Source organism: Varroa jacobsoni, unplaced genomic scaffold, assembly GCF_002532875.2.
Source record: "Varroa jacobsoni isolate VJ856 unplaced genomic scaffold, vjacob_1.0 scaffold_219, whole genome shotgun sequence".
NCBI lineage: Eukaryota > Metazoa > Arthropoda > Arachnida > Mesostigmata > Varroidae > Varroa > Varroa jacobsoni.
The window spans coordinates 130,923-143,640 of NW_019213121.1; the positions used below are offsets into that span (position 1 = coordinate 130,923).

The 12,718-nt window shown below is 46.9% G+C and overlaps 1 long non-coding RNA gene across 1 annotated transcript in view; it reads right to left on the reverse strand.

Annotated features, from left to right (window-relative positions):
- Positions 1–6,513: 6,513 nt before the first annotated feature.
- The window catches only part of LOC111273719 (uncharacterized), a 16,108-nt gene continuing 9,903 nt past the window's right edge, over positions 6,514–12,718 (reverse strand). The window contains exon 3 of the long non-coding RNA XR_002688001.2: positions 6,514–8,137. This is a non-coding gene — a long non-coding RNA (uncharacterized LOC111273719). The remainder of the gene's footprint in view (positions 8,138–12,718) is intronic.

Below are 12,718 nucleotides of genomic sequence, written 5' to 3' on the forward strand. Positions count from 1 at the left end.
AATGTTCCTCCTAGTACTCACACATGAAAAGTCTACGAAGCGCGGCAAAAGAAAGCCCAGCTGGCAGTATCGGTGTCGGCGCATGTCGAACGACAGTGAATTCGACAGCGCCGAACGATGGAGGATATGCGAATGTCGGTCCCAGATCCACAGTTCTGTTGAGTTAAAATGAGGAAGACAAACGACGATGTAAAAGAAGTAACAAAAAGGCAACACAGAAGGGGACGAAGAAAAACGAAAACCCACTGAGATGACTGTGCTGCTATAGCACACAGTCTTTCGCGTGCACGGCCAGTATTCGCGTTCTGGGAAGTGTAGAGAGGGAAAGAGACGGTGAACGTGAGCAGGAGATAAACGCAAGTCGACGTGTGCGACAGGGGTAAAGACGACCCAACACTGCGGCCACGTGTGTACGACGCAAAACGGCACAACAACAAGGGCAAAAGCAAACGCCAGAAGATACAGGCAACGAAGCAAATGGTGCTACTAAGGCGATCGCTTAACTGAGTCGGTAAGTGCATGTTCTGGCGCTCATTTATGATTCAGCGTCCATAGTCTTTGGGAAACTCCGACCACACAAAAGGCAATGACAACACAGGAAATAGTGGCCGGCAATGGGGGCAGAACGTGACTTGTGGGTCCTTGCCAGTTCATGTGTGTGTGCACCCCGATTTCTACGCTCGGCCATACGTATAGATGAGTAGGATGTGCCTGCGTTTGGCTCACCAACTATTGCTGCCGCCTATCTCCTCGTACTTATGACTTCCATTCGGCTGCGTCGTTTTGCGAGTCTGCTGTATAGAACTCATTTATGTTAGCAACGTCCCACAGACGGTTCTGCATATCTCGTTTTCCTCTGTCTCTCGTTTGTTCTCTACAACCCATCTGACCCAGTTTCTCTTCGTTCGCCGTTGTCCCTTGCAAGCTTCTCGTAGTGGCCCTGTCGAAGCCACGCATATCAGTGCATACAAGACTGCGCGCACACAAACGTAGAGCCGCACACGCTGCAATAACTATGCTACGCGATGATATGTAGCTACGCCGGCGTTCCCCTTGGCCATCATTGAGGTGCGCCTCGAAAGCTTGGTCCCCTGCGTTCATGGTCAGAATGAAGCAATAAAAAAAAGTGTTAATTCCTTTTTGCGTCACTGTACGTCCCGGCCGCTGTACTTGCTTGTCGCCCGCCATACATTGCATGCGACATATCTTGTCGTAAACTGAAATGGCTTATATAGAGGTATGGGCATCTGCAAGTGGCCACCCGATAGCGGCCTCGGCCAGTCGTCGACACCGACTGATCAGCTGTGACCCTCATACTCGACTCATGTGGGCTGCTAACGCACATGACGATGAGGAAAAATTTCGACCAAATGGAACACATTGATAAGAGAACTCGTGAATACTCTAATCACTTCTGCTGTACCAGTAATAGTTGTTTCTCCATAGATAGTAGCCTACAGTGCCATGCAGGTGCGGCTGTAAGGCAATACCGCAAATAAGGTACACTGCACATCAATACGCTTCGTGCGCTTCATAATATATATATATATATATATCATTGGGACGAGAAAAATCACTTAGTGATAAACAAGCAATATAATTTTGGGCGTTACTGTCGAAGTGGGCGGCGAAGGGTGGCAATGTATGGAGAGGGTTTTGTATATGCGCGAAGAGAAAAGAGAGCGAATATCGCGCATATGTCGTCGATTCCCGTTAGAAGCAGCCGTCCAGACACCCGGTGCCCCCGGCCTGGAGCAAAAGGCCTCTATAATTGTCCAAGGAAACGAAGCCAACCTGGACGGCCAGTCTACATGTTAGAGAAACAACGAATAGTTGGCTAGGACAGCAGGCTAGTTCCTTCACGATTGAGGCCTTAGACAGAAACTCACTGCTGTTGGGCTTCAGCATACTGAACTTGCACAACATGGAGTTAGAACGAAGAAGCGGGGGACGTTAAGGGGTGTGCTTACTCGGCAAGAAGTTGTAATCACCAAGCCCTACCGAGCCAAACCTGGTCAGCTCTTCTTAACTGAGCATGCTTAGAACCTTCTTTCTTACTATAAATGTGTGTGGGTGCGAGTGTCGAATCCGTGCAAGCTGAAAATAGCTTACAACAGCTGCTTAGCGAAGGAAAGGATGAGAATTAAGGAGGCCACTACGAAACGCACCATCACGGGGATTTTGGGGAGGCCAGCTGTGGGTCAAAGAAATGCCGAGTTAGTTCGCCTGGAAGCTTTCAGGAGACTCCGCCATCGCAATGGACAGAAACGCCGAAACTCCGAACCAATTTTACCGGGCTGCTGGGACTTTGGCAGACTGACCAGGCGGAGAAAAGTTTCCACAAATTGGAGATATCGGTCTTCAAGGGCTTGAATACACTCTGAAACTAAGAAGAGCTCTGGTTGAGAAGAATGGATCTCGAGAGAAGTAACTGGAAGCTATTACAACACTACTGTATTTTATGTCAACTGCTCCAGCACCAACAGTTTATTATATGCCGAAATTTTTTGGACAGGTCATTCCGTATCACTTTATGTAACAGAATTACTTAGAAAGGTGTAAAAAGGTCAGCCATCTGACATTTATTCATTGCGAAGCGCACACTGTAGAATGGAGTAGAATATGTTGTTTGTGCATAAACATCCTTTGAATAAAAAAATCATCATACGATGGCAAGTACAACGATTTGTAATGAGAGAGAAAAAAAACTTGTTCTTTTCTCACGCAAAACTTTTAACTATATAACGAAAACACTAACTTTGCGACCTATTACATCTGCCATCTAATTCGAGATAGGCGTCTAGTAGCGAGGTGACCGGCACCAATTTAGGCGATGTGACCGGCTAATTACCATAACTATTCCTCGGTATTCTCTCTTACATGCATGCAGTACCAGGTTAACTTAGAACGAATAACTTGACACATGGCCTAAAACCAATGTGCGTACCAGCATTATACGCGAATCGTACTACATAACTTTCGTCTGCAGTCACATTATTCGAACCATTTTAGCTTCTAGCATCTCTGTCCACGAGTTCGATTCGTATTTACTGCACGGTAAAATTGAACGTAAGCGGCCAGAAGTTGTCCGTCGACCCGTCGACACGACCCGAAACGATCACAACGACATTTAGCGGAACATCGCAGACTGTACGCCGTGCAATCATCAACGTGGACCATGTGGAGATCTCCGTTCGTATTTGTTTGTTTGTTGGTTAGAAAAGCAACGAAGCTCGAATAAGCCAGCAACCACACGGTGATAAAGACAGTGTGACATATAGACCCTTTCAGACCGCCTGGCCCTCTCTGTCACCGTCATCGACATCATAATGATTGTCGCCTTGGCAGTGATCGACGCCAATTGTACGACAAGCCATAGACGCTGTCTCATCGTGTGGCTGTGTCAGACTACACGCGGCGAGGGGCTAATGACGTTGATAGTAATCGTTCCTCGACGATTCTCCTCTGTCGTAGTGTTGTTGTCATAACATATCGCTGAGCGCTGTAGTAAAGCAGAGGCAGCAGCAGAACGAACAACGGCAGCGGTGAACGCGTAGTCGTGTAACTGGCGCGGAGCAGCAAGCGCGCCGCGTTTGCGCGTCGGGGCTAAAGTGAAGGGGGATGTTCGGCCGCTATGAGCTATGCTAGTGGGCAGCAGCTGCATCAGTATCAACAGTGGCAGCGACAACATCATTGCAGTTGTATATCTCCTTCCACTACCGCAGCTGCGGCGGCGGCGGCGGCGGCGGCGGCGGCAGGAACTTCAGGTCATCGACCGTCTGAGTCCTCTGATTCAGCCAGCCTTAGAGCCGCTACCCATCGGCGTCGTAGCCATCGTCGGTAGCAGCCCTCTCGTTTCTGTGCCTTGTCTATCCTCACTTTCAACCACATTTGCGACGGTGGCTGCCGCACTGTTAGCCAAGTGCATGTGAAATGAAAATGATGGCCGTTCCGGCTGAGAAGGCATGGCAGACGCTAGCGGCCTCCAGCCAAAACAGCCATGGTAGAGGCAACGTCTGCCAGGTAGATCCAACCAGAAAGCCCGCTCTGTGCCAGCAAGGCAATACACCAACTACAACCTCTCCCATCACACATACATATTCTTTGGGCAAGTTGGTTGTTACTGCTGCTGCTGCTGGCCTATCGTATTCTCCTCGGCGGTAAGTGCCAGCCAGGGTAGCAGGGCCGGGTTCACCGGAAGGCTGAAAAAAAAAAAGAACAGAACTGCTTCCCACAGGCCAGTTCGGCCTGCTAGCCCGGATTTTTACTACACTACCACTGATAGGTGTTGCAATAAAAGGCTGTAGCTACAGGCTGCCACCTGCAGAGTCAACGGCAGAATCAGCACCGCGATTACTTCAGGGTGGCAGAGCAAACTCGAAAAGAAACGGACATGGAAAAAGCGAAGGGAGAAAGTATCCACATGATGTAGACGAAGCTATGATGGCCTCTAGTTGATTAATACTTTTGCATAGGCCTCTATTCCTGTACAGTAGCAACGCCGCTATCTGTTCAATTTGATTTTGTTTCGGGAAAGATATTTACTACTTTGTTATATCTATATATGTATACTAGTACCGATTCATTTGCTGTACATCTTATTTTTATATAACAATAGTGACGAAAATACCTAAGACTTACCATGTTATAGACACACACCGTTACATTATTACGTATGTGTCTCAACATACAGCTTAGGACCGCTTGCATCCTAGGCTAATTTTTTTTTGAAACTCTGCCTTGTGCGTCTAAACCAAATATTTTTCTGGGCTGCTGAGATCACATCTGGTGACGCTTAAGCGTACACACTTCGGTGTTCTTTACAACCAACCACCTTTGTAATTATAGATACTCTTAAATTGGAGCTGAGACATCGCAATATGGGCTTTCGGTCCCTAGGATTTAACTTCGGCAACCTTTACAGCGGGCCACCATCTTCTTGACCCGTAAACATGCGCTTCAATATCCGCTGTGCAGTTTTTTGAATGTCTGTATACCCACCTGTCTTTCAAAAATAGTAGGACACGATTACAGCTTCAGCCTTCAATCCCGTGATCCACAATAGCGTTGAGTTTTCTTAGATTCAAAAGAGGAGCCCATTAACGCGTACGTACGCTAGAACATCTATTTCTGCCTCAAGTTTGCGATAATCTCGTTAAGACGAGAGTAAGCCCGTTGCATTTCTTGATATCGGCCTCAAGACTTCCCAACTGCATAGAGCCCAGCATCAGGAATTTTGCATCTGACACGCGCCCTTTGTTCCATGCCACATAAATTTACCGAATCTATCTGCTAAAATTGGAACCTCTGGTTCGGAAGCTACTCAGCGCGCTGCAGCAGACATATAAGCTTGATCTATTAAGTACGCTTCACAAATACTTTGAAAATGGCGGCGACGCTTCCTTAATGTTTCCTAGAAACGCCTTGAGTTCAAACGGTAACCTGACAAGGTCCAGCAGAAACCGTTACCCCTGAGTGAATACGTACAGGTTTCCATCACTTCCTTAAAGTTGTACAAAACATATTCCCACAGAAATAGTACTCCCGTAAAACTCGTCCAAAAAAGCTAGTCTTGAATTCATCCCATGTTGTTTTGCTACGCACAGCCGACTCGAGCATCTATAAGGTGAGAATCTATAAGAAGACGCTTATTCAACCCACTTATGTCTCCAAGACTCTTATCTAATGTGCAGGCCTTAAGCAATCAAAATATGGTACGGCAACAGTACTCTCTCTTAAGTTTCTGTCAAACGCTCCGTTACAGATCGTACGTAGCCTTGCTAGTTGGTCGACCATTTCGTCCGATCCGATCCTCGGCTCAGACAATTCACTCTTTTCTCGCTGCGGCTAATCGTTTTGACAATGCACTAGTACTGACACAAGTGAGATCTATCCGCTGTATATCTCGTACTATATAGACTTTGGACAATTACTGGTACGGGCCGTATATATACCCGTGACGGGATGGGTTCGTAAAAAAAGAATGGCAAAATAGCTTTTCTCCATAGTCATCTATTCTTATGTACACTACGAATACCAAAACCGCAGCTTACCAAACGAATGCCAACTTTTGTGAACTAACCAGATTACACATAAATATCTACTTAAAAATGTTCTCTCTATCCGTCGCATATGTTTCTGTTCGTGCAACATCCTTTTCTTCATCGATCGTTAACCGACCTCGCAGCGTAACCGTTATGTTCACGACAACGGTAGACGTAGCAATGTATTGCAAATCTAAATTGCTTCGGTGGGCCCCAGCATGGTCGGCGGTGCGAGTACTACGAAAGAGTTGATGTTGTATCTTCGAGCTAACGCCAGTGTAAGTCTACCGTTACTACAATCATACGGATTCGCAGGGGAATTGCAGCAAGTAGCTTGTTCTTTTTTCTAGACGCGACCTGGCCGGCTGATTTCCTGCTCGAGCCAGCCACCGATGAGCTCCCAGACTAGGTTACGGGTCGACTGCGAAGGGATACTGTTTCATCTGCGTTTGCTTCGACAGGGCCGATGGCGGCGTCTGCGCCCCCAAAGGCAATAGGGGCTGAACGGCTATGTGGTCATGCCTGAAGAGGCAGCTGGCGTTCTGATGGGTGGAGAGGGAGAAGGGGACCAGTAGCAGTAGTGACGTGGTGTATTGCTACCCCCACCCTCTACGCCAGTCGAGCTGCCATTTTGATCAGTTAGAATGCTGCTGCAGAAGCCGGATTCCTGGTTGCTCCCTCGGGAACTCTCGGATTTCGAGTCCTAGTTCTGTTCGTTTTGCCACTCGTGCTGGTGGATTTGCCTGCTGCTGCGGCTGCCGCCGCCAGCCGGCGGCAGGAGCGACGTCGAACCCACTCGGAACGCCAGTTCATACTGGTAGCAGCAATGGCCGTGATGCTTGCTGTCTAGCTCCTCTACACCGGCTCTCCTGAGGTCTGCTTCCTCGATGTTAGCGCTCGTTGCAAGTGCTGGCAGCGGTACAACCGAGTAATGGCGTAGATGCTGTGGTGTTCATTTACTCCCAACCAGCCGTTCGTTTCAGCCATCCCGCCCACGCAGACGAACAGGAATGGGCAAGACAGGGCTGTGCGACGTTGCCTACCAGCCCTATCTATACTATTAGGTCCTAAGGCAGACACACGGGTAGTCGGACTGGCGGGTTGGCTGACTGTCTCGCGGACGGGAAAGCCTCACTAGCGAGAATCAAGGAGAGGGGTTGAGGGGCAACCAAAGGGAACAAGTTTTATTCCGACGACATCTCGTTTTCCTAACGACGACGCAGGAGAGAGGATTCGATGCTAACAGCGTATTACTAACAGGATGAGCAGTGCGAGTCGAAGAGTCCACCGTAACGGTCGCTGCTGCCGTAAATGATGGTTTTAAAGAAAGAAAATAGGGATATTTTCAAGAAAAACTGAAATCAAGCCGGACGATCTGCCCAAACGAGAATCAACTCACCTGAATGTGACTCGGAGCGCGCGCATAGTATGGCGCAGCCTACGGATAGGTGGGTCGTATAGTCTCAACGTATTAATTATGTCGCCAGCAGTCTACCAAATGGGGGTAGCTGCATGTTTTTTTATACAGGACACGTAACAGCGTCTTTTGTTTGGCCTTATGTCAGTATACGCTATTTTGGTTTGACATGCAAAAAATACATTTATGTTGGTTTGACGGTCTCTGTTGACGAGGTCAGATATTTTATCCATGTTAACATTAACAAGTTTCCATTCATTCGAACATTCCTGGATCGGGAGTAGTAAGGGGTAATATAGAAGACCATTTGCTAAATAATATACGATTGCAACTGCTATCACTACAGCAGGCGGAAAACAACTCGATATTATTCTATGGAAATTTAATTTAATTTACTAATAAAACTAATATATTATTGTCTACATATATTTGCATAGCATATATGGAAAATGTTATACATATAAAAAAAATTGTGCAGTAGCTATCTGTTTAAGAAGCTCAACGAGATAGGTCTGTGAGAGAAAATTCTTACGTGCATATGGTCGACGTACACCGCAAAATCTGTTGCATGCATGTGGAATCCTCTTCTGCCGACACCTTTGAACTTCATCTGCTCTTGCCCACTTCTGGTCCGCCCCCTTTTTTCGGTTGTTTTCTGATGAACAACATCCTGAAACTAAACAGAGATGCATATGCCAGCGTCGGCTGAAGGCGAAAAGTTCAAAGCGCGTTATTCGCCCCCTTCATTTGAATTTATCGCTGCTTTTCTCCTCTCGATCCCCCTCTCGTCCTCCCCAGATTAGCCTGCTAGCCTGACTTTACCCGCTCTCGGATGAACATTCTGACCACCTTAGAAGCCACCACTCAAAATCCCAATTCTATATTCTACCCGCCAGTCTTGTGATCCTTAACAGGTCTTGTATGCCTGACTAGCTTTTCCTCGTCTTCATTAGTTGGGCGCAATTAAAATACACTTTCACATGGCCGCGCTGCCCCTTCGTCCTGCCTCATGTTTCTCGCGCGCGCGCAAGCGTGCTAGTTCGCGCACTGTGCTTGTACAACGATTCAGTGCGGTGCTTCGTTTCTGTCGGCTCACTCGCTCCTTCTCTCGAGTACTTCAAACCTCCAGACGGAGCCCGTAAGGTGTAACTAGGTCGGAGCTATGGCCTCTGATAGTATCCGCCTGGGAGGACGGTTTCTGTCTCCCACATGCACACAGACTCGCTCAACTAGTCGAGTTCAGTCGGCTTCATCCCGGTCCAGCCCAAAAATCCCTAGACAGTTGTGCATCTTTCCAGCTCCTTTCCCTTTAACAACTGTCCTACTATATTACAATTGGTTTCGAGAGAGCAAGTAAATATAGATGTGAAATCATACCAAGTGACTCTTTCAGGCTGACAGCTACGAAAAGCTCGGGTTAGCTAGGACGAAGGAAAAGCGTGGAAAGTGGACATCACATATTTACCTAAACGTAGGGAATTATCTCAGTATCTTGTTAAATATCGATAATAGAAACAATACTGCATGGGTAAATCGCGTTCTTACCTCCTGCATCTTATCCAATTTATGAACGTAGTAAAAAGCTGTACCTCATTATAGGACTCCGTTTGTGTACTCTTATTGCTCTTGTGTGGTTAGTTCCTAACACTCAACGGTAGAAGTATCACTATAGGTGTGTGTATGGTACTCCAGTTTTAGGAGCACCTCTGGTTAGGACGTATGAGGCTAAATATTGCACTACGCCAACTGCTGCTACTTTTAACAACTGATGATACTGCTACGAAGGGGTCTATTCCACTAGAAACGGTCTATGCATATGAGAAATGGTGTTTTAATACAATAGCTTCTGGCAAACCAGCTGAATGGCAGGCTTGGACTATGCGCTAGGGATGACTCGGAAATAGTTGAGGCAAGGATGATTAGGGGGTTATTCGGTGGATGTGGTCATGCATGGGCGTGCTGTGCGCACGCATGCAATTGTTGGATAGCTGCTCAAGGAGGGCCTCACGGTGCGTGCGTCGCATACATTTTACGGCGGCCACCGCTTTGGCCGGCGGTAGCACCGTAAGGCCCTCCGTCAACAGACCAACGATGAACGAATGGCGCAGCCAGCGGAGCACTCGCCACCGCTGCAGCTGATATCGCTTGTATTAACGTCGGCCTTAAACATCGTGAACATACACCCATAAGGTCACTCGCTGCTATGCGGCACCAACGAGGACACTACCATCATCTACAATAGCACCTGCAAGGCCGTTACAGATGTCTATTGGGGCTCGTCGCTTTTGTTCATTGCCCGATGTGTTCTAACGGCCATGTTTCATACCAAAATTAAATGAATTTGGTAAACTACACGGCCACGCCTGAAATTCCACGGCGATCCTTTTTACCATGTGAAACAAGGACAAGCACGTTGTGTAATGGGAGTTTAGACGTGCGAATTCTAGCTCATATTTGCCGCTACTTTAACATAAATATTTGTTTTTAAATCTGTTATTTTGTAACCCAATTAAACTGAAAGCACTCGAGCTATAGGCATAAGGTACCAACGTTTTAGTTTCTATTATAAACATTACAAACATTTATAGAGCTCAAGTATTCATATTCATTTTTTGTATTCCAAAACGCTCGGCGGGTAACGATTTGCAATGACAATCAGATAAGACCTCCTCGACTTAAGAAGAGTCTTCGACGGCAATTCTTCGAGCATATATTATTCGCGTTGAGCGTAGCATGGACGTACCGCAGATCCGTGTCGGCACAAGTGACGAGTATCGGCTCTCTTTCTGAGATGAAAAATGCAGTATAAATGGGTGCTTGGCCTGCTGCACATTGCCTGCCATTTATTGGCTGGTGGGATAAAAGAAGCGTGCGGGATAGGGAGCCCAATGACCCCCCCCCCCCACTACCCCGTCCTTTCATCTTCCCCTTTATCGCGTGAAAGCAGGGGCTGGCTCGACAACGGGCTTGTAGTCGGCCCAGCTCAGGCTGCAGTCCTGCCTATGCGACTGCCGCTGTTGCGATCATCGCATGCTGCCGTATATGGTCGCTGACATGTGTCGTTATTTTTTCGTCAGACGCGCGGACGCTGTTGCCATTGTTGTTGTTGCGGCTGCTGTTGCTGTTAGATGATTTCGTTGGCGGTGCCGTCATCGACCGTGCACGAGCTCCGCCCTTGTCGTGACCTCCGGTAAGAGACGACGAAGCTAGAGCTCACTGTCTCTATCCCTCGCCGCCTCCGAATTTTCTCTCTTTTTCTTTCTTCGATCTCTCTAACTGCCTGTCTGTGCCTCCACCGTTAGTTGAGTCTGGCGATCAGTTAGCCGAAACTACCAGTACCAAAAGATACTACTACTACTAGAACCATCGGCCGGCTGCGACGGCGACGAAGGTGAAGGGACCGAGGCCATGGCCATGAATGAGGTGTGCTCGCACTGTAGCTCATAGCCCGGGTCCGCTCGGATATACCGAGGACAATTCTACCACAATCGTGGGCCACGACCGCCATCGACTATATACGAGTGTACTCGTGCCGAACCCGATGGGCAGATGGACTAGCAAATGAATCATTCGAATGCTACATGGGTGTATCTAGCTCTCTATTCGGCGTCATAAGCGACTGACTGACAGACTAACTGAGAGAAGCCAGTTGAGGTGCACTATCGCTGCGGCTATCGTCGTGGGGCTCAGAGTGTTGTTGCGGCACACGCCGTCGCAGTGAAACATATATGTACAGCAAGTAGAGAGTAGATCGATCTTTTCTGCTTTTGACTAATGCTGCTGCTGCTGTTGATGTTGACGCCACCGATAGGGTAGCCTTAGCAGTAAAAATCATTACGACGAAAATAAGTCAAGAGGCTCTTCGCTGTGAAAGTAAAACGGAAGGGGGGGGGGGGGAGATAGTGGTTTTGGGGAAATGGCGTTGTGCCTCTGTAATGATAACAATATGAACTATAGTCATCACGACGATGATGGAACATTTTGATACTTCTCCTTTTGATGGCGCTTGTGTTGACGATCATGGTTGGTACATTTAGTTGGTACAATTGTCATCGAAGCAGAACTGGAAACCTACTTAAAACAAATAGTACCTTCTCAGGATATTTTAGGACAGACAAAGTTCCGTACTTTCTGGAATTACGACTAAAAATTCATAGCAATTATTGCTAATTTCCTTTGAAGTTTCCGTACTGTATCGCATTAATGCATGTGCGAAACACATGCTAGTTTGGAGTATATATATATATACTTTGCATTGAACGCAGATGACCACCATGATGATCAGAAGAGATATACCTTCATCTACCTGATGAACACCATCGAATTCAGTGCATGGTTATCGGAGGCCTCAAAATTGGCTAGATAACAGTAACTGCCTTAAATGTATTTGAGCATAATTGAGAGCTGACAGGCCCTGCGCCTACGGATTGACTGGCCGTTCTGAGAAGAGTCAGTGAAATGAACGTTGGCGGTCACTTTGTCCAAGTAGCCTATTTGGAAGGTGGGTTAACTCGCCAGCAGTGGAATATCAGCAAATCGGACCTGTAGTTGGTCTGCATTAGGTTCCGGTTTCGAATTTAGGACGTAATTCGAGTGTGGCTACTGCTGAGACAATGGCGATTGATCAGCAAATGATATCTCACAATGACACTAATAGTTATACCATTTCTGCGTAAACGATGTTATGAAGACTACGACGTTTACCAAGCCATGAGCTTTGGCAAAGGTTATCATTGAACGGCGTACACGTGCCGAATCCATTTCGCCATTTGATGTTTCGACTGCTGCTGCTGCTGAAGTCGGCGTTATTGCTATTGACGTCATCGGTCCGAAGCTCACGTTCTGCCAATCAACCGCAAATTAGGCTGAACGTAGAAACCGAAATTCTAGTCTGATAAGGCAAGGACATACAATAAATTAATCCCATGGCCCGAAGAATGATGCACTTGTGCCATGATACGACAACGATCGGTCTGAATTTGTTTGTAATACTTCATGAAGGATGAATGTGAGCAAAAACGTGATTCCTTATATTCAGACATATGTACATATAGAAATTATGGAATGGCGTATATCGTTGGATGTGGATTGCCTGCATATTGTCAATATGATTAACAAAAGTTACTTGAGACAAAAAGAGCGCATCGGAGATAGATCACATCAATAAATGACTTTAATTTTACTATTACTATTATTATTTTAATAAACAAAATAATTTTACAAGTTCAGGCGTTTCTGCGCTAAGTTTTGTCGGAAC